The sequence below is a fragment of the Pristiophorus japonicus genome, chromosome 4 (genome assembly GCF_044704955.1).
Source record: "Pristiophorus japonicus isolate sPriJap1 chromosome 4, sPriJap1.hap1, whole genome shotgun sequence".
Lineage (NCBI taxonomy): Eukaryota > Metazoa > Chordata > Chondrichthyes > Pristiophoridae > Pristiophorus > Pristiophorus japonicus.
In genome coordinates, this window is record NC_091980.1 from 155,028,336 (window position 1) to 155,053,397 (window position 25,062).

General features: G+C 54.4%; 1 protein-coding gene across 4 annotated transcripts in view; it reads left to right on the forward strand.

Annotated features, from left to right (window-relative positions):
• LOC139263112 (mitotic deacetylase-associated SANT domain protein-like) overlaps nt 1-25,062 on the forward strand; it is a 121,246-nt gene that overhangs the window by 23,634 nt on the left and 72,550 nt on the right. Inside the window, exon 1 of one of the 4 annotated variants that reach the window (XM_070878666.1) lies at nt 6,829-6,856. The exons of the other annotated variants lie outside the window; for them this stretch is intronic. The gene's annotated coding sequence lies outside the window, so the exon portion shown is untranslated. Of the gene's footprint in view, nt 1-6,828; nt 6,857-25,062 lie in introns of those variants that run through there. 4 annotated transcript variants of the gene reach the window in all.

Here is a 25,062-nt window from a genome sequence, read left to right on the forward strand (position 1 = left end):
CAATATATTGTCGGGGCCGTTGACTTATGATGACTGAATGAGTGAAATTGCCTTTTTACAGAACACTATTGTGGGAATGTTTGTGGTATTTTTGGCTTTGAGTTCCACAATTCTATTTCCATTTGCAGGCAAACTGTAAATCAGTGACCTAGATGATTATTACATAGTTGTTTAACTATGCGGTTAAGTTTTGTCTTATTTTTTAAGCAGTCTACAACAACAACAACAACTTGTATTTATATAGCACCTTTAAAGTAGTGAAACGTCTCAAGGCACTTCACAGGAGTATGATGAGATTTTTATTTTAAATTTGACACCGAGCCACATAAGGTGAAATTAGGGCAGGTGACTAAAAGCTTGGTCAAAGAGGTAGGTTTTAAGGAGCGTCTTGAAGGAGGAAAGAGAGGGAGATACAGATGAAGATGGTAGGGTATAATAAAAACAGCAAATGCTTGAAATCTCAGCGAGTCAGGCAGCATCTGTGGAGAGAGACAGAGTTAATGTTTCAGGTCGATGACCCTTCGTCAGAACTGGCGAATGTTCGAAGTGAACACATTCTTAAGGAGCACTGAAAGGGGGAGGGGAGGAAAGAACAAAAGGGAAGGTCTGTGATAGGGTGGAAGGCAGGAGAGATTGGAGAGACAAAAGGGATAGTGGGCCAAATTGAAATGGTAATGGCAGAAGTTAGAAACAGGTTAATGTGGATAGGGTGTGAATGGCCGAGTAATGACCAGCTGCCATTATAGACAAAGAGAAAAAACATTAGATCAGGGCAGATGGGGGGGGGCGGGATATGGAGCCAAAGATGGCCAGAGGTTATGTTCTGAAATTGTTGAACTCAATGTTGAGGCCAGAAGGCTGTAAAGTGCCTAAATGAAAGATGAGGTGTTATTCCTGGAGCTTGCGTTGAGCTTCATTGGAACAGTGTAGGAGGCCGAGGACGGAGAGGTCAGAGTGGGAGTGGAGCAGGGAATTAAAGTGACAGGCGATGGGAAGCTCACACTTACGGACTGAACGGAGTGCTCCGCAAAGCGGTCACCTAATCTGCGCTTGCTCTCCCCAATGTAGAGGAGACCACATCGTGAGCAGTGAATACAGTATAGTAAGTACGTAAATCGCTGTTTCACCTGGAAGGGGTCTTTGGGGCCTTGGACAATGGGAAAGGAGGAGGTAAAAGGGCAGGTGTTGCATCTCCTCGCTTGCACGGGAAGCTGCCAGGAGAAGAGGAGGGGGTGCTGGGGGTGACTGCGGAATGGACCAGGGTGTCGCGGAGGGAGCGGTCCCTTCGGAATGCTGAGAGGGGAGGGGAGGGGAAGATGTGATTGGTGGTGGGATCACGCTGGAGGTGGCGGAAATGGCGGAGGATGAGAGGGAGGGGAAGGGGTGAGAGCAGAGGTGTGGGAAATAGAACGAACACGGTCGAGGACCATGTTAACCATCATTATCATCATCATAGGCAGTCCCTCGGGGTCGAGGAAGACTTGCTTCCACTCTAAAGGTGAGTTCTCAGGTGACTGACGAGTCCAATGCGGGACTTACAGTCTCTGTCACAGGTGGGGCAGACGGTGGTTGAAGGAAAGGGAGGGTGGGGTGCCTGGGTTGCCACGTGCTCCTTCCGCTGTCGACGCTTGGCTTCAGCTTGCTCTCGGCTCCTTCCCGGATGCTTTTCCTCCACTTTGGGCAGTCTTGGGCCAGATATTCTCAGGTATCGGTGGGGATGTTACATTTTTTCAAGGAGGCTTTGAGGGTGTCCTTGAAGCGTTTCCGCTGCCCACCTGGAGCTCGCTTGCCGTGTCGGAGCTCCAAGTAGAGCGCTTGCTTTGGGAGTCTCGTGTCAGGCATGCGGACGATGTGGCCCGCCCAGTAGAGCTGGTCGAGTGTGGTCAGTGCTTCGATGCTGGGGATGTTGGCCTGCGCGAGAACACTGACGTTGGTGCACCTATCCTGCCAATGGCTTTGCAGGGTATTCCGGAGGCAGCGTTGGTGGTACTTCTCCAGTGTTTTGAGGTGCCTGCTGTACATGGTCTATGTCTCTGAGCTGTATAGGAGGACGGGTATCACTACAGCCCTGTAGACCATGAGCTTGGTGCCGGGTTTGAGATCCTGGTCTCCAAACACTCTCTTCCTCAGGCGACCGAAGGCTGCACTGGCACACTGAAGGCGGTGTTGGACCTTGGCATTGATGTCCGCCCTTATTGACAGTAGGCTCCCGAGGTATGGAAAATGGTCCACATTGTCCAAGGCCTCGTCGTGGATTTTGATAACCAGGGGACAGTGCTATGTGGTAGGGACAGGTTGGTAGAGGTCCTTTGTCTTACAGATGTTTAGTGTAAGGCCCATGTTCTCGTATGCCTCGGTTAAGGTGTTGAGGATGGCTTGGAGTTCGGCCTCCGAGAGTGCGCAGACACAAGCATCGTCTGCGTACTGTAGTTCAGTGACAGAGGATGGGACGACCTTGGATCTGGCTTGGAGGCGATGGAGGTTGAACAGTTTCCCGTTTGTTCTGTAGATTAGCTCCACTCCAGCGGGGATCTTACTGAGGGTGAGATGGAGCATTGCAGCAAGGAAGATCGAGAAGAGCATTGGTGCAATGACACAGCCTTGCTTGACCCCGGTCCGAACGTGGAGTGGGTTTGTGGTGGATCCGTTGGTCAGGATCACGGCTTGCCTGTCATCGTGGAGGATGGTGACAAAGTTTTGAGGGTAGCTGAATCTGAGAAGGACGCTCCATAATCCCTCATGGCTGACAGTGTCAACCTTGTACATGAAGGCCATGTACAAGGATTGGTGTTGTTCCCTGCATTTCTCTTGTATCTGCCGTGCAGTGAAGATCATGTCCATTGTGCCCCTTAGTGGGCGGAATCCGCATTGCGACTCTGGGAGGAGCTCTTCAGCCACAGGGAGAAGGCGATTGAGGAGGATTCTTGCGACGACTTTCTCGCTGTAATCGTGATCATCTTCAAGAAAGGTGACAAGTCCAGCTGCATGTTAACCACAGCGGAGGGGAATCCTCGGTTGAGGAAAAAGGAGGACATGTCAGAGTCACTAGTGTGAAAGGTGGCATCGTCAGAGCAGATGCGGTGGAGACGGAGAAACTGGGAGAATGGAATGGAGTCCTTACAGGATGTGGGGTGGGAGGAAGTGTAGTCCAGGTAGCTGTGGGAGTCAGTGGGCTGATAGTGGATACTGGTCAATAGCCTATCCCCAGAGATGGAGACGGAGAAGTCGAGGAAGGGAAGAGAAGAGTTGGAGATGGACCATGTGAAGATGAGGGAAGGGTGGAACTTGGATGCAAAGTGAATGACATTTTCTAGTTCAGGGTGAGAGCAGGAAACGGCACCGATACAGATGGTGCATGAAGTGGTAGGGTAGATAGGAGATAAGTTTCAGTTTCTGGTTTGTAGCAACACTGGGTAATATTGGGAGGATCATCCTAGGATGTGGGAGCATTGGGCAGGGGAGGGTGGGTCTTGGAGAATCAGATGGGTATTGGGGTCTCAGAGAATTGAGGGGGCAAGTTGTTGGATCTGGGTCTATTAGAGAGGGGTCTGGGCATTTAATTGAATGGGCTTCTCCAGTTTTATTCATTTAATAAAAGCTGCAGTCAGGCAATATAGTGGGTCATCAGCTCTGGATCCCGAGTGTTGTGGGCTTGGGTCCCACTCCAGAGACTTGAGCACAAAATCTAGGCTGACACTCCCAGTGCAGTGCTGAGGGAGTGCTGCACTGTTGGAGGTACCGTCTTTCGGATGAGATGTTAAACCGAGGCCCCGTCTGGCCTCTCAGAGGGACGTAAAAGATCACATGGCACTATTTTGAAGAAGAGCAGGGGAGTTATCCCCAGTATATTTATCTTTCAACCAACATCACTAAAACAGATATCTGATCATTATCACATTGCTGTTTGTGGGAGCTTGCTGCAAATTGGCTGCCGCGTTTCCCAACATTACAACAGTAACTATACTTTAAAAGTCCTTGACTATACCTTCACTGGCAGGAGGGCTGATAATCAGAGGACATAGATTTAGATCATTGGTAACAGAGCCGGGGGTAGATGAGCTAAACAGTTTTTTACTCAGCGAGTTGTTGTGATCAGGAACGCATTGGGAGCGGTGGGAGCAGATTTAATAGTAACTTTCAAATGGGATTGGATAAATACTTGACAGGGAAACAATTACAAGGCTCTGGGGAAAGAGCAGAGAGAGTGGGACTAACTGGACAGCTCTTTCAGGCACGATGGGCTGAATGGCCTCCTGTGCGGCAGGATTGTAAGGAAATGAACAGCATTTTAAAAATCGCATGCGTTGAAATAAATTGTAATTCAGCACTGACACTGTTCGTTGTAGGGGATTAGGATTCAAATGTGCCATCTCCATAATTTCTGTAGCAGGAAACATGCATTTATTATTCTAAAGGAGTGTGTAACTGAGAAGTGTGAGGTAATGCATTTGGGGAGGTCTAACAAGGAAAGGGAATACACATTAAATGGTAGGATACTGAGAAGTGTAGAGGAACAGAGTGACCTTGGAGTGCATGTCCACAGATCCCTGAAGGTAGCAGGCCAGGTAGATAAGGTGGTTAAAAAGGCATACGGAATATATGCCCTTATTAGCCAAGACATAGAACACAAGAGCAGGGAGGTTATGCTTGAATTTTATAAAATACTGGTTAGGCCATAGCTGGAGTACTGCGTGCAGTTCTGGTCACCAGATTACAGGAAGGAAATGATTGCACTGGAGAGGGTACAGAGGAGATTTACGAGGATGTTGCCAGGAGTGGAGAATCTTAGCTTTGAGGACAGATTGGATAGGCTGGTGTTGTTTTCATTGGAACAGAGGAGGCTGAGGGGAGACCTTATTGAGGTGTATAAAATGATATGGGGCCTAGATATTGTGGATAGAAAGGGCCTATTTCCCTTAGCAGAGGGGTCGACAACCAGGGGACATAAATTTAAAGTAATTGGTTTAGAGAGGATTTGAGGGGAAATTTCTTCACCCAGAGGGAGGTGGGGGTCTGGAACTCCCACTGCCTGAAAGGGTGTTAGAGGCAGAAACCCTCACCACATTTAATAAAGTGCTTGGATGTGCACTTGAAGTGCTGTGACCTGCAGGGCTATGGACCAAGAACTGGAAAGTGGGATTAGGCTGGGTAGCCTCTTGTTGGCCGGTGCGGATGGGCCGAAATGGCCTCCTTCCATGCTGTAAATTTCTATGATCCTATGAAGTCCTTACCACTGGAATGGTTGCATGGTTGTCATATAGTGACGGTATTGTCTTCGATTCTTTCATCTTTAAGCCTTCAGGTAAGTATCTAAGAGGTAGCACATTGCATGTGGTCCCACAATCTATTTGCATTTTTAACCATTTGATCTTTAATGGAGAAGGTAGCAATAATCCTGTTAGGATTCTTGCTTTGAGCTTTGTCCTTGATTGTGAAATCAACTTTACCAAGCATCTTTACAGTCGTGATTTTAAAATCAGAATCATAACTCTCTTCTTATAGTGCATGAACTTTTGGCTTGCCCTTATATTTAGGGTTATGTGTAGACTTCTGCCTCGATCCATTCTGTCTGCACTTTTGAGAACAGTGATTTAGTTTGCCGCAACTTGTGCAGGTCTTCCAATATGCTGGGCATTTGGTTATTGACAGCTCATGTCTATTGCCACAATATCTGCAATTGTTCGTGAACTCTTTGTCCGTGAATTCTTTCTTTGTGGGTCGGTGTTTCTGTCTGACAGCTTTGACATCTTCAGAGTCTGTTTTAGTGAGCTTCATGGATTTAATTTGCGCAACTGTAGCCTCTGTAGCTTTACAGAGCATCACACATTTATCGAGCGTTAGGCTTGATTCTTGCAACAGCCTCTTACGCAGTGTTATCAGATATTCCGTAGACTATGCGGTCTCCAATGAAATAACCAGTCTCAGGATAAGGGGTCGGCCATTTAAGGCAGAGATGAGGAGGAATTTCTTCACTGAGAGGGTGGTGAATCTGTGGAATTCTCTGCCCCAGAGGGCCATGGATGCTGAATCTCTGAATATATTCAAGGCTGAGACCGATAGATTTCTGGACTCTAGGGAAATCAAGGGATATGGAGATCGGGCGGGAAAGTGGAGTTGCAGATGATGATAAGCCATGATCTTATTGAGTGGCGGATCAGGCTCGAGGGACGTACGGCCTACTTCTGTTCCTCCTAATTCTTATGTTCTTATGTAACTTGCTTTTCTATCACGCCTTTCACAACCTCGGGACGTCCTAACATACTTTACAGCTAATGAAGCACTTTTGAAGTATAGTCACTGTTGTAATGTAATGTAAAAGGAAAAAACAAGGGTGTTATATCGGAGTTTTAAGCGCTTGACTCCTGACCAGATGTTCATGGCTTTGACCCTTAGGGTCAGCTGGTGACTCCACTTGAACCCGCACCTCAGTCAGGTGACTACTGTCCCTGGGCTATTAATTTGAAGAGGGACGGTTGTTAAAAAGGAAAAGTTGAACAGCAGTCCTGCCTGTGTGTCTGAATCGCTTCTCGGGTTACTGTTGGCAGTGTCTCCAAAATAATCCACATACCGGTTCCTCCTGACACAGCCCGCGTCAGCCCGGCAGGAAGCAGTCGGAAGGGGGAGGGATTGTACTTCTCCCTGCAACTGGAGAGTCATCTGAAGTAGTTGTAGCCAGTACCATAGCAACAGTGTGATGCCTTGTTTCCACAGAGTGTCACCTTGGTAGCAGGACCGGTCCAGGAATGCAATGTGTGCACACTATGCAAGTTGTTGAATCCGTATCAAAGTCCGTCCACTGCTCCGGGTGTATTTTATGCCATTTACTCCAAAATACTTTGTGAAGCTCATTGAATCGGTGAGTAAATAAAGCAACGACAACAACGTGTATTTATATCACGCCTTTAACATAGTAAAACGTCCCAAGACACTTCACAGGAGTGTTTTAAGACAAAACATATAAATTTGACACTGAGCCACATAAGAGGGAATTATGGCAGGTGACCAATAGCTAGTGGTAGGTTTTAAGGAGCGTCTTAAAGGAGATAGAGAGGCGGAGAGGTTTAGGGAGGGAGTTCCAGAGCTTGGGGCCCAGGCAACAGAAGACTCGGCCACTAATGGTGGAGCGGTTATAATCAGGGATGCAGAAAACAGAATTTGAGGAGCGCAGACATCCCGGGGGGGTTGTGGGGCTGAAGAAGATTACAGAGCTAGGGCTATGCATAGAGATAGGGATAGAGATATACACTGGGAGAAAGGAAGGATTGCATTTATATAGCGCCTTTCACGACCACCGGACGTCCCAAAGCACTTTACAGCCAATGAAGTATTTTGTGAAATGTAGTCACTGTTGTAATGTAGGAAACGCGGCAGCCAATTTGCGCACAGCAAGCTCCCACAAACAGCAATGAGATAATGATCAGATAATTTGCTGGTTGAGGGAAAAAAAATAGGCCAGGACACCGGGGAGAGCATTGGACAAGAGCAGGCCAATATTCATTACCTCATCAAGTTGTTAACCATGTTGGGGATTTTACAAACAAAAGCTATCTCCCTCAATTGCTCAGAAGTTTAGAGTCATTAAGCAGCTCAACTCTGTAGGCCTGGAAAGTCCCAGGTACAGTCCCTATCTGAGCTGAGCTAGCTGGGGCAGTGAGACAGTGTTGGTGAGGTACGAGGATGGTAAGTGTAATATATGGACCTGTGAGTATGCTCACGGATTTGTAGAGCTGTTGAGGGAATCATTCAGCCCGACTGCCTGCCTCTCTTCCGCGGTTACATCCGAGCCAGGGTGTCCCTGGAGATGGAGCACGCGGTGTCCACCGGTACGCTCGCGGCCTTCCGCGAGAGGTGGGCACCGGAGGGACTGGAGTGTATCATCACCCCTGGCAACCAAATTTTAATTGGATTATTAGTGTCTAAAGTTTAATTTGTCTGTTTGTCGGTTTTAGTGCCCCCCGCCTGCCTTTTAATTTGTGTTTTAGTGCCCTCAAAAAACCCCCCCAAAAAAACAAAAAAAAACAAGGGGACACTTGAAAAGTTTTTGGAGCGTGCCCCCCCCCATTAATCAGGGGGCAGTTGATTTAATTTACAACTCAAAATAGTTGTAGAGCTGTTGAGTCCTCCCACTATTTATTGGGGACTTGGCCTGGAGGGTGGTGCACGGGGCAGTCCCGTGCAATCGGTTTTTAAGTGGGTTCACGGGCTCCCAGTCCGCCTGCAATTGCTGCGGTCTGGAGGAGTCCGTGTTCCATGTGTATGTTCAGGGTGTGAGGTTGCAGCCCCTCTTCCAATATCTGAAGGGGCTGCTCCTCAAATTCTGGTTGCACTTCAGTCCCACACTCCTGATCTTTGGGCAACCTGTGCGGAGGGGAGCGGGCAGGTCAGAAGGCCTCCTCATAGGACTGCTCCTGGGCATGGCCAAGGGGGCCATCAACCGGTCCAGGCAGCGGGCGGTCGAGGGGGTCATTCAGCCCGACTGCCTGCCTCTCTTCCGTGGTTACATCTGAGCCAGGGTGTCCCTGGAGATGGAGCACACGGTGTCCACCGGTACGTTCGCGAGAGGTGGGCGCCGGAGGGACTGGAGTGCATTATCACCCCCGGCAAACAAATTCTAATTTGATTTTACTGTCTAAAGTTTAATTTGTTTAATTTGTCGATTCAAGTGCCCCTTTAATAAGAGGGGATTTCATTTTATGTTTTACTAAAATAGTTGTAGAGCTGTTGAGTTGTGAGTGGCTTATTCAGTCACATGATATTCACAAAACTCAATAAAACCCCAGCCAGTTGGGTCCGGGGGATCCACGATGAGGCAGGTGGTTGTGAGCCTGGTGGATGAACTGGTAATGTATAGTGTGATTGTTAAACCTTTGCTAATAAATCAACTAGTTCTTAATAGCGATGTGTTGCGATAACTTCTTAAGCAAAGAACCCATGAAGCAAGTACAGTGCAGGAATCAATCAGCCCTGCTTCCTGCTCCTGATCATTACCGTGACATCTGCGGGAAGTGTATGCGTGGGTGTTGAGAGAGAGCTTCGAGTGGACTTGACTTCAAGCTCCTCTATGATTCACTAGCCAACAGTTCCAAACAATAGAGCATAAAATAGATTTTACAAAAGACAAAGCAGTCCAATATGGGATAAACGGTGCTGATGATCAACGGGAAGGGCTGAAAGACATTTCAGAGATAATTCAGATGAAATGTGGGCGGGGGTGGGGAGAGCGGGGGGATGGGTGACTGTTTTAAAACTACACTTAAAGGGGCTGAAATTGCCCACCGCTGGAGATGGGCGCACCTACCCTGATTCTGTTGATTTTCATCATCATCATAGGCAGTCCCTCGAAGCGAGGATGACTTGCTTCCACATCAAAGAGGGATGAGTTTACAGTTGTTTCAATGAAGGACCTAATATTCCAGGTCCTGAACTACATCCTGAAGGGTGGGAGATGCCTGTGCGTGGATTTTTTTAACGTGGGGTGGCCGTTGCACACCAGCCACCACACGGGCTTGACAGAGCTAGGTCTTGGTCCAGTGGCAAGGGTTACCCAAGACAACTGGAGACCTGCTCTGCTGCACGGACCTAGTGCGCGCACATATCGCAGTGTGGGCTGGCCTGTGCTGCCCCTGGGCCCCTGGCCCCGAACTCGCTCCTCTCCTGGGCCCTGATCACATCCCTCTACAGTCTCTCGCCGCTCCTGGGCCCCACCTCGCCGCTCCTGCTGTACCTGCCCACACTCCAATCAGCGACCTGGATCTTGATGACGTCACTCTTCGTCGCCCTCCTGCACCAGCTCGCGCTGTACCTTGCCGTGGTACGCCACACTGTCCAGGGGCCGCCGCTCACCGCTCCTTTTATGGCCCCCACCTGCTGCTGATGGTCTCTCTGTTGATTTTACCGGCGCGGTGGATGAGGTGGCCTATTGAGCGAAATTCCGCTCTTTGGCTTTTTTCCCAGCGGAGTGGAAGTCGGTCATAGTGGGTGCGGATGTGGGGCGGTGAGCCGAAGCTTGCAGTCTAGAGGGGCGGAAGTTGGGGGGGGGGGGGTGTGGTGTAGTGTCCGCCACTCTCAACCATCAGCGTCGCACTGATGACGTCATCACGGTGCTGCGTCACTATGTCTCTGTCCTCCACTTAAAGGGGAGGGTCGCTGCGATTCTTCGAAATAGTGCCATGGGATCTTTTACGTCCACCTGAGAGCAGACGGGGCCTCAGTTTAATGTCTCATCCGAAAGACGGCACCTCCGACAGTGCAGCACTCCCTCGGTGCTGCACTGGAGTGTCAGCCTAGATTACATGGTGAGATCTCTGGAGTGGAACTTGAACCCACGACCTTCTGACTCAGAGGCGAGGGAGCTACCCACTGAACCACGACTGACATCTCATGGTCGACTGGCCTGCTGTGTATTTCCAGAACTTTGATTCCTTAGTCCATAGTAACAAGATGAATAGCAATGGCGGTGGTGAGTTGCGTTAAACAGGCTGAGCCTCCCAGCTGGTGGCTCTCTCTTTGATCCGATGCAAAGGTAAATCAGCATCTTGTTCAGCCTGCAGGAGGAACAATCTCAGCCAAAGCCTCATGTTTCCCAATTGTGGCCAGGATCGAGCGTGGCTGTGAGGCCTCTGTGGTGGAATAGCATGGTGACATTCACCATCGAGGCTCACACATGCAGAATGGGCACCATAGGAACACTGCTACCCAGGATGGCAGATCATTCAGAGGGGTGGGAGAGGGGATCAGGGGATAAAAGCAGAGGCAACTTGGTCAATTACCAAGTCTTTATTCCCTATCAGTACAGGAGCGACGCCCAAAATCTGGAGTTGTGGAATCTGGACAGCGGGCCGCTCTGGTGGGATTGTCCAGAAATCAGAAAATGTTCCGAAATCCGGACTCCCTCCTGCCGCCCGAACTAGGTCCGACCAATCTTTCCCGACCTCTGGCGGCCTGACCCCCCCCCCCCACCTATCTTCCTCAGCCCAGGCAAAGACGTTCCGAAATCCAGAAATATCCGGAACGGCCTCGGTCCCGAGATTTCGGACGTCACACCCATACAACAGTGACCATACTCCAAAAGTACTTCATTGACTGTAAAGTGCTTCGAGACGTCCGGTGGTCGTGAAAGGCGCTATATAAATGCAAGTCTTTCTTTCTATCTCTCCCTTTCTCCCTCCCATGCTCGCTCTCTCTCTCCCTCCCACGCTCTCTATCTCTCTCTCTCACGCTCTGTCCCTCCCGCGCTCTCGCTCGCTCTCTCTCTCTCTCTCTCTCACTTAAAACCATTCATCCAGTGAAGCAGCCCCTTTAAGAACACTAACCTGCAGCATTGGAGTTCTGCAGAAGCAGTTAGACTGGGGCACAAAAACATCGTGCTGTCCCAACTCGGCAGGCCTGACTGCAATGGGCATGAACAGTGAGCCCAAAGCAGCTGATGATTGGGAAAGATTCTCAGGACAGGTCTCCCGTTTTGCTGCATCAGGAAGGCTGCACGGTGGGAGTGCCGGGAAATGATGGGCAGGCTGGACGTGGAGCAGGCTTTTGCGGGGACTTGGCTGTGCAGTGCCCCTCACTAAGATCCACATTGTGCTGGTGCTCCTCCTCCTCCCTCTCAATAAGGAATTCAGGAGAAACCTCATTCACGTGGTGAGAATGTGAAACTTGTTGCCACATGGAGTGGTGGCGGCATTTCAGGGGAAGCTGGATAAACACGTGCGGGAGAAAGGAGTAGCAGGTTATGTTGATAGTGTGAGATGTGGTGAGACAGGAGGCTGGTGTGGAGTATAAACACCAGCACAGACCAGTTGGGCCGAATGGCCTGTTCCTTCGCCTAATCATCGGTTTCAGCCTTGCCATACAACTCGAGTCTCGTCGCCGAGAGCATGCAGAAAACAAGCGCAGGCAGCGGAAGGAGCGTGCGGCAAACCAGACTCCCCACCCACCTTTTCCTCCAACCACTGTCTGCCCCACCTGCGACCTGACCCACCTATTTCCCGTATTGGACAGTACAGTCACCTGAGAACTCACTTTTGGAATGGAAGCAAGTCTTCCTCGATTTCGAGGGACTGCCTATGATATAACAACAATATGGACTTTGACCTTTGGTCTGCTGACCCGACAATGACAAATGCATTCAAGTAAGCTGAAAGTGAATGTCAAACAGTGTAAAGGTTACAGATTATCCAACTATATTGCGTCAGATATTTTGGATGGTAATGTTGCATGGGACTGGTTACAAGACAGCTGGTGTGGGAACTATCCATGGAGGCAAATCGCACATTTACTTTCACTGGGCCTTGTCATTAATACCCGTCACTAAGATCTCTGCGTTCCTCCAACTCTGGCCTCTTGTCCATCCCCACTCCCATCACTCCACCATTGGTGGCCGTGCCTCCAGCTGCCTGGGCCCTAAGCTCTGGAATTCCCTCCCTCACCTCTCCATCTCTCCCTCCTCCTTTCAGACGCTGCTTAAAACCTACCTCTTTGATCAAGCAAACTAATTATTGCTTATATGGCTCAGGGGTCACCAGGCTGATTCCTGGGATGACAGGACTGACCAATGAAGAAAGACTGGATCGACTAGGCTTATATTCACTGGAGTTTAGAAGGATGAGACGGGATCTCATAGAAACTTATAAAATTCTGACGGGATTAGACAGGTTAGATGCAGGAAGAATGTTCCCGATGTTGGGGAAATCCATAACCAGGGGTCACAGTCTAAGGATAAGGGGTAAGCCATTTAGGACCGAGATGCGGAGAAACTTCTTCACTCAGAGAATTGTGAACCTGTGGAATTCTCTACCACAGAAATTTGTTGAGGCCAGTTGGTTAGATATATTCAAGAGGGAGTTAGATGTGGCCCTTATGGCTAAAGGGATCAAGGGGTATGGAGAGAAAGCAGGAATGGGGTACTGAGGGAATGATCAGCCATGATCTTATTGAATGGCGGTGCAGGCTCGAAGGGCCGAATGGCCTACTCCTGCACCTATTTTCTATGTTACTATGTTCTATGTCCAATTTTGTTTGATTATGCTCCTGTGAAGTACCTTGGAGCGTTCTACACAGAATGTACTGCACAGAAACAGGCCATTGGGCCTGACTGGTCTGTGCTGGTGTTTATACTCCACACCAGCCTCCTGTCTCACCACATTTCACACTATCAACATAACCTTCTATTCCTTTCTCCCGCACGTGTTTGTCGAGCTTCCCCCGAAAAGCACCTGTGCTATTTGCCGCCACCACTCCGTGTGGCAGTGAGTTCCACATTCTAACCACACAAATACGCTTTCTCCTGAATTCCTATATTGGATTTATCAGTGACTATCGTATATTTATGGCCCCTAGTTTTGGTTACCCCCACAAGTGGAAACATCTTCTCCACCCTATCCAACCCCTTGATCATTTTTAAGACCCCCATCAGCTCACCCCTTAGCCTTCTCGTTTCTAGAGAAAAGACCCCCGGCCTGGTCAGCCTTTGGTGATAGGCATAACCTCTCAGTTCTGGTATCGTCCTCAAATCTTTTTTGCACCTTCTCCAGCGCCTCAATATCCTTTATAAGCTATGAAAACAACAACAACCTTGTATTTATATAGCGCCTTTAACTTGGTAAAACGTCCCAAAGCGTTTCACAGGAGTGTTAGAACACAAAACATTTTTTGACACTGAGCCACATAAGAAGAAATTAGGGCGGATGGCCAAAAGCTTGGTCAAAGAAGTAGGTTTTGAGGAGGAAAAAGAGGTAGAGAGGCGGAGAGGTTTAGGGAGGGAGTTCCAGAGCTTGGGGCCCAGGCAACAGAAGGCACGGCCACCGATGGTTGAGCGATTATAATCAGGGATGCTCAGGAGGGCAGAATTAGAGGAATGCAGACATCTCGGGAGGGTTGTGGGGCTGGAGGAGGTTACAGAGATAGGGAGGGGCAAGGGCCAAGGAAGGATTTGTAAACAAGGATGAGAATTTTGAAATCGAGGCGTTGCTTAACCGGGAGCCTGTGTATTTATGAGATAGCTAAAGTTTGCATGTTGTGCATGATAAAAGTATTGGCATTCTCTCTCGCACTCAGTCAGGAATGCAGACCCATTCACAATTCTCTCGTGGAGGTTTGACAGTGGTTGGTCTTTCGCTGTATCCAGGAGTCACCTACTGGTCACCTTGTGAAAGGGATTTGCAAACAAGAGTGTGAGAATTCAAGGCAGGGCCCGCGGCGGGTAATTGTAAACTTTTGGTGATGTCGAATGGCCCACATTCCCACATTTGCGTTCGAATCCCTCCATGGCCTCTGTGAGGAAGTGGGTAAAGCCAGCGTCTCATGCAGCCCCAAACCAAAGATGCAAACAATTATAAAGCTTCAAAAGGCAATGGCTTATGTCGCAACAATTCCAAAACAGAAACTAGCTAGCTGTTCATACTGTATCACCCTTTAAAGCCAAAGGTGGGCAGAGGACACCCTCAAAGTCTCTCTGATAAAGTGCAACATCCCCACTGACACCTGGGAGTCCCTGGCCAAAGACCAGTCCGCCCTAAGTGGAGGAAGTGCATCCGGGAGGGCGCTGAGCACCTCGGGTCTCATCGCCGAGAGCATGCAGAAACCAAGCGCAGGCAGCAGAAGGAGCATGCGGCAAACCAGTCCCACCCACCCCTTTCTCTCAATGACTATCTGTCCCACCTGTGACAGGGACTGTGGTTCCCATATTTGGACTGTACAACCACCAAAGGACTCATTTTTAGAGTGGAAGCAAATCTTCCTCGATTCCGAGGGACTGCCTATGATGATGACCCTTAAATGTGTGCAGAAGAGATCTTGCCAACTTGTATGTTGCATTAGTTTGGTTAATTCCTGCCTTGGCCAATTTGTGCAGTATTGTAATGACTTTGTAAACTGGATATGGGCTGAATTCTGAGCTGTTCTAGTTCCCAGTGTGCATACCTGTGCACTGGCTCTGATTCCCATTGCTTCCACTTACGCAAAGCATGTGGCGGTAGTGCTTTCCTTCAGCGTGTATATTTTGATGAAGAACTTGGAAATATTTCACATTTTTGCCCACTTGAATGTGTTACAGAACAGATTTCATTTGCATTGGAGATTTAAATGATAATGTATTTTAATTGTCGTGGGTTGGTACAAGAGTAAAGACATCTTGCCCTAGTGAGACCACACCTGGAGTATTGTGTACAGAACCAACTGAGCTGTCAGGGGAGGGGAAGTGGGTCAATTATTTCTTCCAAAAAAAAATGTGAACGGAAAGGAAGCTGTGAGTACATTTTGCTTTGAATTAAGTGAAATCGGTAATACATTCAGGGCTGGATTCTCGGCTTTTAGGATTTCGGGGCGGTCCTGATACCGCCCAGCGGGAACAGTTTGTGCCTCAGTCAGCAAAATTGGTCAGCTGGGCCCTGAGTGTGGGGCGGGGCGCTAAGGGAGGTGTTACACACCTCTCTCAGGGCGCTAGGCCGGCTGAGCAAGGGAAAATCCCGAGCTAAACAGCCGGCCTGGGAGCGCCCTGAGAGGGGCCAGGGGAGAGAAAAACCTGAAAATACCCAAAACATTCCCAATCCATAGCCCACACCGCACAACATAAATCGTCAAAAAAATAAAATTAAACCAATCACACTTACCTGAGGTGGACATTACTGACCTCACTGCGGCCGGTATAGGTCAGACTGCCTGCTTTCCCTGGCGGTCCCAACAGGGGGCACTGCGGGGCGTACGGGTCGGGCGGGAGTCACAAATCGAGCTGGTGTCACAACCAGGGGCATTACACACCGGCTCACCTCTCCCAGGCGGTAATGCCCCGCGCCCCGCCGACACCGGTCCCGAAAACCCCGGTGGGGGTGGGGGGGGGCCGCTGAAAGCTGGCCGCCCGTCTTGAGGAGCTCAACGCCGCCATTGCTGCCCCTCCGGGACACAAACGGAGACGGACAGCACCGGGAAATCCAGCCCTGAGCCACTTCTCTCCCCGAGCGATTGCTAAAGACTTTTGTTTGAAAAGTGTTGACATTTGTGTGGCTCTGAGATTTGCGAGTGATCCTGGCACAGTACACGAGTGCGAAATTCTGCCGTGTCCATGGAATATCACACTCGCCCCATGGGGAACACTACTTCTAATGCTTTGACAGTAGGTCAAGGGTCACAGGATCATAAGAACATAAGAAATAGGAGCAGGAGTAGGCCATACGACCCCTCGAGCCTGCTCCGCCATTTAATACGATCATGACTGATCTGATCATGGACTCAGCTCCACTTCCCTGCCCGTTCCCCATAACTCTTTACTCCCTTATCGGTTACGAAACTGTCTATTTCTGTCTTAAATTTATTCAATGTCCCAGCTGTCACAGCTCTCTGAGGCACCGAATTCCACAGATTTACAACCCTCAGAGAAGAAATTTCCCCTCATCTCAGTTTTAAATGGGCGGCCCCTTATTCTAAGATTATGTTCCCTAGTTCTAGTCTCCCCCATCAGTGAAAACATCCTCTCTGCATCCACCTCATTATCTTATATGTTTCGATACGATCACCTCACATTCTTCTGAACTCCAATGAGTAGAGGCCCAACCTACTCAACCTTTCCTCATAAGTCAACCCCCTCATCTCTGGAATCAACCGAGTGAACCATCTCTGAACTGCCTCCAAAGCAAGTATATCCTTTTGTAAATATGGAAACCAAAACTGCACGCAGTATTCCAGGTGTGGCCTCACCAATACCCTGTATAACTGTAGCAAGACTTCCCTGCTTTTATACTCCATCGAGCATTGTGAAGATCTTGTGCATAGCAAGACCGATCTCCGAATGGAACGGATGAAGCGGGTACGGCATTATGGTTATGTCACTGGATCAGTAATCCCCAGGATCGGATTTTAACCATTCGCAAACTGTTCTGTGTTGGGGGGATGGTAGACTTCTCTACATGATATACGTGTCCTTTCTTACCTCATGATAGCCGCTCCTTATCAGGGACATCCACTGGCCAGTGGGAGGTCCACTTGTTTCCCCAAGGGCCTATCTAGAATCGTCCTGTTCAGACGAGGTCTACAAAATATTATTGCATACAAAATTGATCAGATGTGTGCATGAAGCATGTTTCTTGTCGAGAGTATTGCTTGTGTGCTGGTGAAAATGTTGGCAGTGGTAGGACCGCCTTAACATATTGTAAAAGCCACTGCTTGTGAGTTCCTGGACCAGACACTCCTGCCCAGGATCACAGCCCGGGCCTAGCCTCCTGCCCACGATCACAGCCCGGGCCGAGCCTCCTGCCCACGATCACAGCCCGGGCCTAGCCTCCTGCCCACGCTCACAGCCCGGGCCTAGCCTCCTGCCCACGATCACAGCCCGGGCCTAGCCTCCTGCCCACGATCACAGCCCGGGCCGAGCCTCCTGCCCACGATCACAGCCCAGGCCAGACATCTCCTGCCCACGATCACAGCCCGGGCCTAGCCTCCTACCCACGCTCACAGCCCGGGCCTAGCCTCCTGCCCACGATCACAGCCTGGGCCTAGCCTCCTGCCCACGCTCACAGCCCGGGCCTAGCCTCCTGCCCATGCTCACAGCCCGGGCCTAGCCTCCTGCCCACGATCACAGCCCGGGCCGAGCCTCCTGCCCACGATCACAGCCCAGGCCAGACATCTCCTGCCCACGATCACAGCCCGGGCCTAGCCTCCTACCCACGCTCACAGCCCGGGCCTAGCCTCCTGCCCACGATCACAGCCTGGGCCTAGCCTCCTGTCCACGATCACAGCCCGGGCCTAGCCCCCTGCCCACGATCACAGCCCGGGCCTAGCCTCCTGCCCACGATGACAGCCCGGGCCTAGCTTCCTGCCCACGCTCACAACCCGGGCCTAGCCTCCTGCCCACGATCACAGCCCGGGCCTAGCCTCCTGCCCACGATCACAGCCCGATCCGAGCCTTCTGTCTACGATCACAGCCTGGGCCTAGCCTCCTGCCCACGATCACAGCACAGGCCTAGTCTCCTGCCCACGATCACAGCCCGGGCCTAGCCTCCTGTCCACGATCACAGCCCGGGCCTAGCCTCCTGCCCACGATCACAGCCCAGGCCAGACATCTCCTGCCCACGATCACAGCCCGGGCCGAGCCTCCTGCCCACGCTCACAGCCCGGCCTCATGCTCCTGCCGACGATCACAGCCCAGGCCTAACCTCCTGCCCACGATCACAGCCCGGGCCTAGCCTCCTGCCCACGATCACTTCCCCGGGCCTAGCCTCATGTCTACGATCACAGCCCGGGCCTAGCCTCCTGCCCTCGATCACAGCCCAGGCATAGCCTGGCCACGATCACAGCCTGGGCCTAGCCTCTTGTTCACGATCAAAGCCCGGACCTAGCCTCCTGCTCACGATCACAGCCCGGGCCTAGCCTCCTACCCACGATCACAGACCGGGCCTAGCCTGCCCACGATCACAGCCTGGGCCTAGCCTCCTGCCCACGATCACAGCACAGGCCTAGCCTCCTGCCCACGATCACAGCCCGGGCCTAGCCTCCTGCCCACGATCACATCCCGGGCCTAGCCTCCTGTCCACGATCACAGCCCGGGCCTAGCCTCCTGCCCACGCTCACAGCCCAGGCCTAGCCTCCTGCCCACGATCACAGCCCGGCCTCATCCTCCTGCCCACGATCACAGCCCAGGCCTAACCTCCTGCCCACGATCACAGCCCGGGCTTAGCCTCCTGCCCATAATCACAGCCCGGGCCGAGCTTCCTGCCCACGATCACAGTCCGGACCTAGCTTCCTGCCCACGATTACAGCCCAGGCCAGACATCTCCTGCCCACGATCACAGCCCGGGCCGAGCCTCCTGCCCACGCTCACAGCCTGGCCTCATCCTCCTGCCGACGATCACAGCCCGGGCCTAGCCTCCTGCCCACGATCACAGCCCGGGCCTAACCTCCTGCCCACAATCACAGCCCGGGCCTAGCCTGCCCACGATCACAGCCTGGGCCTAGCCTCCTGCCCACGATCGCAGCCCGGGCCTAGCCTCCTGCCCACGATCACAGCCCGGGCCTAGCCTGCCCACGCTCACAGCCTGGGCCAGATATCTCCTGCCCACGATCACAGCCCGGGCCTAGCCTCCTGCCCACGATCACAGCCCGGGCCTAGCCTGCCCACGATCACAGCCTGGGCCTAGCTTCCTGCCCACGATCACAGCCCGGGCCTAGCCTCCTGCCCGGGCCTAGCCTCCTGCCCACACTCACAGCCCGGGCCTAGCCTCCTGCCCATGCTCACAGACCGGGCCTAGCCTCCTGCCCACGATCACAGCCCGGGCCGAGCCTCCTGCCCTCGATCACAGCCCAGGCCTAGCCTGCCCACGATCACAGCCTGGGCCTAGCTTCCTGCCCACGATCACAGCCCGGGCCTAGCCTCCTGCCCATGATCACTGCCCGGGCCTAGCCTCCTGCCCACACTCACAGCCCGGGCCTAGCCTCCTGCCCATGCTCACAGACCGGGCCTAGCCTCCTGCCCACGATCACAGCCCGGGCCGAGCCTCCTGCCCTCGATCACAGCCCAGGCCTAGCCTGCTCACGATCACAGCCCGGGCCTAGCCTCCTGCCTACGATCACAGCCCGGGCCTAGCCTGCCCACGATCACAGCCTGGGCCTAGCCTCCTGCCCACGATCACAGCACAGGCCTAGCCTACTGCCCACGATCACAGCCCGGGCCTAGCCTCCTGCCCACGATCACATCCTGGGCCTAGCCTCCTGTCCACGATCACAGCCCGGGCCTAGCCTCCTGCCCACGCTCACAGCCCAGGCCTAGCCTCCTGCCCACGATCACAGCCCGGCCTCATCCTCCTGCCCATGATCACAGCCCAGGCCTAACCTCCTGCCCACGATCGCAGCCCGGGCCTAGCCTCCTGCCCACGATCACAGCCTGGGCCAGACATCTCCTGCCCACGATCACAGCCCGGGCCGAGCCTCCTGCCCACGCTCACAGCCCGGCCTCATGCTCCTGCCGACGATCACAGCCCAGGCCTAACCTCCTGCCCACGATCACAGCCCGGGCCTAGCCTCCTGCCCACGATCACTTCCCCGGGCCTAGCCTCATGTCTACGATCACAGCCCGGGCCTAGCCTCCTGCCCTCGATCACAGCCCAGGCATAGCCTGGCCACGATCACAGCCTGGGCCTAGCCTCTTGTTCACGATCAAAGCCCGGACCTAGCCTCCTGCTCACGATCACAGCCCGGGCCTAGCCTCCTACCCACGATCACAGACCGGGCCTAGCCTGCCCACGATCACAGCCTGGGCCTAGCCTCCTGCCCACGATCACAGCACAGGCCTAGCCTCCTGCCCACGATCACAGCCCGGGCCTAGCCTCCTGCCCACGATCACATCCCGGGCCTAGCCTCCTGTCCACGATCACAGCCCGGGCCTAGCCTCCTGCCCACGCTCACAGCCCAGGCCTAGCCTCCTGCCCACGATCACAGCCCGGCCTCATCCTCCTGCCCACGATCACAGCCCAGGCCTAACCTCCTGCCCACGATCACAGCCCGGGCTTAGCCTCCTGCCCATAATCACAGCCCGGGCCGAGCTTCCTGCCCACGATCACAGTCCGGACCTAGCTTCCTGCCCACGATTACAGCCCAGGCCAGACATCTCCTGCCCACGATCACAGCCCGGGCCGAGCCTCCTGCCCACGCTCACAGCCTGGCCTCATCCTCCTGCCGACGATCACAGCCCGGGCCTAGCCTCCTGCCCACGATCACAGCCCGGGCCTAACCTCCTGCCCACAATCACAGCCCGGGCCTAGCCTGCCCACGATCACAGCCTGGGCCTAGCCTCCTGCCCACGATCGCAGCCCGGGCCTAGCCTCCTGCCCACGATCACAGCCCGGGCCTAGCCTGCCCACGCTCACAGCCTGGGCCAGATATCTCCTGCCCACGATCACAGCCCGGGCCTAGCCTCCTGCCCACGATCACAGCCCGGGCCTAGCCTGCCCACGATCACAGCCTGGGCCTAGCTTCCTGCCCACGATCACAGCCCGGGCCTAGCCTCCTGCCCGGGCCTAGCCTCCTGCCCACACTCACAGCCCGGGCCTAGCCTCCTGCCCATGCTCACAGACCGGGCCTAGCCTCCTGCCCACGATCACAGCCCGGGCCGAGCCTCCTGCCCTCGATCACAGCCCAGGCCTAGCCTGCCCACGATCACAGCCTGGGCCTAGCTTCCTGCCCACGATCACAGCCCGGGCCTAGCCTCCTGCCCATGATCACTGCCCGGGCCTAGCCTCCTGCCCACACTCACAGCCCGGGCCTAGCCTCCTGCCCATGCTCACAGACCGGGCCTAGCCTCCTGCCCACGATCACAGCCCGGGCCGAGCCTCCTGCCCTCGATCACAGCCCAGGCCTAGCCTGCTCACGATCACAGCCCGGGCCTAGCCTCCTGCCTACGATCACAGCCCGGGCCTAGCCTGCCCACGATCACAGCCTGGGCCTAGCCTCCTGCCCACGATCACAGCACAGGCCTAGCCTACTGCCCACGATCACAGCCCGGGCCTAGCCTCCTGCCCACGATCACATCCTGGGCCTAGCCTCCTGTCCACGATCACAGCCCGGGCCTAGCCTCCTGCCCACGCTCACAGCCCAGGCCTAGCCTCCTGCCCACGATCACAGCCCGGCCTCATCCTCCTGCCCATGATCACAGCCCAGGCCTAACCTCCTGCCCACGATCGCAGCCCGGGCCTAGCCTCCTGCCCACGATCACAGCCTGGGCCTAGCCTGCCCACGCTCACAGCCTGGGCCAGATATCTCCTGCCCACGATCACAGACCGGGCCTAGCCTCCTGCCCACGATCACAGCCCGGGCCTAGCCTGCCCACGATCACAGCCTGGGCCTAGCCTCCTGCCCACGATCACAGCCCGGGCCTAGCCTCCTGCCCATGATCACTGCCCGGGCCTAGCCTCTTGCCCACACTCACAGCCCGGGCCTAGCCTCCTGCCCATGCTCACAGCCCGGGCCTAGCCTCCTGCCCACGATCACAGCCCGGGCCGAGCCTCCTGCCCACGATCACAGCCCGGGCCTAGCCTCCTGCCCACAATCACAGCCCGGGCCTAGCCTGCCCACGATCACAGCCTGGGCTTAGCCTCATGCCCACGATCGCAGCCCGGGCCTAGCCTCCTGCCCACGATCACAACCCGGGCCTAGCCTGCCCACGCTCACAGCCCGGGCCAGATATCTCCTGCCCACGATCACAGCCCAGGCCTAGCCTCCTGCCCACGATCACAGCCCGGGCCTAGCCTGCACACGCTCACAGCCCAGGCCAGATATCTCCTGCCCACGATCACAGCCCAGGCCTAGCCTCCTGCCCACGATCACAGCCCGGCCTCATCCTCCTGCCCACGATCACAGCCTAGGCCTAACCTCCTGCCCACGATCACAGCCCGGGCCTAGCCTCCTGCCCATAATCACAGCCCGGGCCTAGCTTCCTGCCCACGATCACAGCCCGGACCTAGCTTCGTGCCCACGATCACAGCCCAGGCCAGACATCTCCTGCCCACGATCACAGCCCGGGCCGAGCCTCCTGCCCACGCTCACAGCCCGGCCTCATCCTCCTGCCCACGATCACAGCCCAGGCCTAACCTCCTGCCCACGATCACAGCCCGGGCCTAACATCCTGCCCACGATCACAGACCGGGCCTAGCCTGCCCACGATCACAGCCTGGGCCTAGCCTCCTGCCCACGATCACAGCCCGGGCCTAGCCTCCTGCCCACGATCACAGCCCGGGCCTAGCCTGCCCATGCTCACAGCCCGGGCCAGATATCTCCTGCCCACGATCACAGCCCGGCCTAGCCTCCTGCCCACGATCACAGCCCGGGCCTAGCCTGCCCACGATCATAGCCTGGGCCTAGCCCTGCCCACGATCACAGCCCGGGCCTAGCCTCCTGCCCATGATCACTGCCCGGGCCTAGCCTCCTTCCCACACTCACAGCCCAGGCCTAGCCTCCTGCCCAAGCTCACAGCCCGGGCCTAGCCTCCTGCCCACGATCACAGCCCGGGCCTAGCCTCCTGCCCACGATCACAGCCCGGGCCTAGCCTCCTGCCCCCAATCACAGCCCGGGCCTAGCCTGCCCACGATCACAGCCTGGGCTTAGCCTCCTGCCCACGATCGCAGCCCGGGCCTAGCCTCCTGCCCACGATCACAGCCCGGGCCTAGCCTGCCCATGCTCACAGCCCGGGCCAGATATCTCCTGCCCACGATCACAGCCCAGGCCTAGCCTCCTGCCCACGATCACAGCCCGGGCCTAGCCTGCCCACGATCACAGCCTGGGCCTAGCCTCCTGGCCACGATCACAGCCCGGGCCTAGCCTCCTGCCCACAATCACAGCCCGGGCCTAGCCTCCTGCCCACGCTCACAGCCCGGGCCTAGCCTCCTGCCCACGATCACAGCCCGGGCCTAGCCTCCTGCCCACAATCACAGCCCGGGCCTAGCCTGCCCATGCTCACAGCCCGGGCCAGATATCTCCTGCCCACGATCACAGCCCAGGCCTAGCCTCCTGCCCACGATCACAGCCCGGGCCTAGCCTGCCCACGATCACAGCCTGGGCCTAGCCTCCTGCCCACGATCACAGCCCGGGCCTAGCCTCCTGCCCACGATCACAGCCCGGGCCTAGCCTCCTGCCCACGATCACAGCCCAGGCCTAGCCTCCTGCCCACGATCACAGCCCGGGCCTAGCTTCCTGCCCACACTCACAGCCCGGGCCTAGCCTCCTGCCCACAATCACAGCCCGGGACTAGCCTCCTGCCCACGATCACAGCCCGGGCCTAACCTCCTGCCCACGATCACAGCCCGGGCCTAGCCTCCTGCCCACGATCACAGCCCGGGCCTAGCCTCCTGCCCACGATCACAGCCCGGGCCTAGCCTCCTACCCACAATCACAGCCCGTGCCTAGCCTGTCCACGATCACAGCCTGGGCCTTGCCTCCTGCCCACGATCACAGCCCGGACCTACCCTCCTGCCCACGATCACAGCCCATGCCTAGCCTGCCCACGGTCACAGCCCGGGCCAGATATCTCCTGCCCACGATCACAGCCCAGGCCTAGCTTGCTGCCCACGATCACAGCCCGGGCCTAGCTTCCTGCCCACGATCATAGCCTGGGCCAGACATCTCCTGCCCACGATCACAGCCCGGGCCTAGCCTGCCCAGGATCACAGCCTGGGCCTAGCTTCAGAACCAGGCAGAATGAAAAGGGCTGGATTTTTGACTGTGATATATTTGGGGCGATCATGGCGGCGAAGCAGGCAAGTTAGCGCCCGGGAACAGTTTGCGCCTCTGTAGGTAAGTTTAGCAGCTGGGCCCTGCGTCAGGGGGTGTAGCGCGAAGGGAGGCGTTGCACACCTCTCTTGAGCGTTAGCATGGGAAACTCCCGAGCTAAAGAGCCGGGCCTGGAGCGATCCGAGAGAGGCCGGGGGGGGCAAAGGACCAGGAAATCTAGTCCAAGGACGATGATCTATAGCACCTTTCACAAGCCCACGGCGGCTCAAAGTGCTTTGCAGCCTATGAAGTACTTTTGGAGTGTAGTCACTGTTGTAATGTGGAAAATGTGGCAACCAATTTGTGCACGGTAAGATCCCACACACAGCAATGTGATAATGACCAGGTAAACTGTTTTTGTTCTGTTGATTGAGGGATAAATATTGGCCAGGACACTTAATTTCTGTGTGTGTTTTTTATTACGTGTGCAATGTACGTATGAATGACTCCACGAGGCAATGTGTTGTACTGAAACTGTAGTGACCTTGGTCCTTTTTATTCCAAACTCCAGAGTGAGGCACAAGCATGGTGGCTCTCTTTTTATACAGCCCCTGCCACTAGGGCAGGAAACCCCGGTCTCCACCAGTTGCACCCTCTAGTGGTGCCAGCATGTGTATATACACAGTGTAAACCCTATTGAAAGTACATCAGGTAAACAAGTCTCCATCTTATACAACTATACAGTGATTACACAGAGAATATATCTATAGTCTGCATATTTAACAGTTTACAAGCAAAGACTCCAGTATTTTCGTGATGGATGGTCTATGTCTCAGGTGCTGCGCTGGTCTGTTCTCTGGTGCCTGGCCCAAGCGAAGGTGA